This window comes from Calidris pugnax, unplaced genomic scaffold, assembly GCF_001431845.1.
Source record: "Calidris pugnax isolate Ruff unplaced genomic scaffold, ASM143184v1 scaffold24, whole genome shotgun sequence".
Lineage (NCBI taxonomy): Eukaryota > Metazoa > Chordata > Aves > Charadriiformes > Scolopacidae > Calidris > Calidris pugnax.
Genome location: NW_015090922.1, coordinates 15,263,218 through 15,263,519, shown reverse-complemented (window position 1 = coordinate 15,263,519; position 302 = coordinate 15,263,218).

Below are 302 nucleotides of genomic sequence, written 5' to 3'. Positions count from 1 at the left end.
CTCAGCCTCAACGGGACAGGCTCCTGGAGGCTTGGGACACCCCGTAGGGAGCCACTGCTGGGCTCTACCTTCCCGCCTCTGAACTGGAGGCCATGCCGGCCGCTTAGCTCTGGAGAAAAGCTGTAAATCACCAATCCGTTCTCATAGAATCATAGAATGGTTTGGGTTGGAAGGGACCTCAAAGATCATCGAGTTCCAACCCCCCTGCCATGGGCAGGGACACCTCCCACCAGACCAGGTTGCTCAAGGCCCCATCCAGCCTGGCCTTGAACACTTCCAGGGATGAGGCATCCACAGCTTCT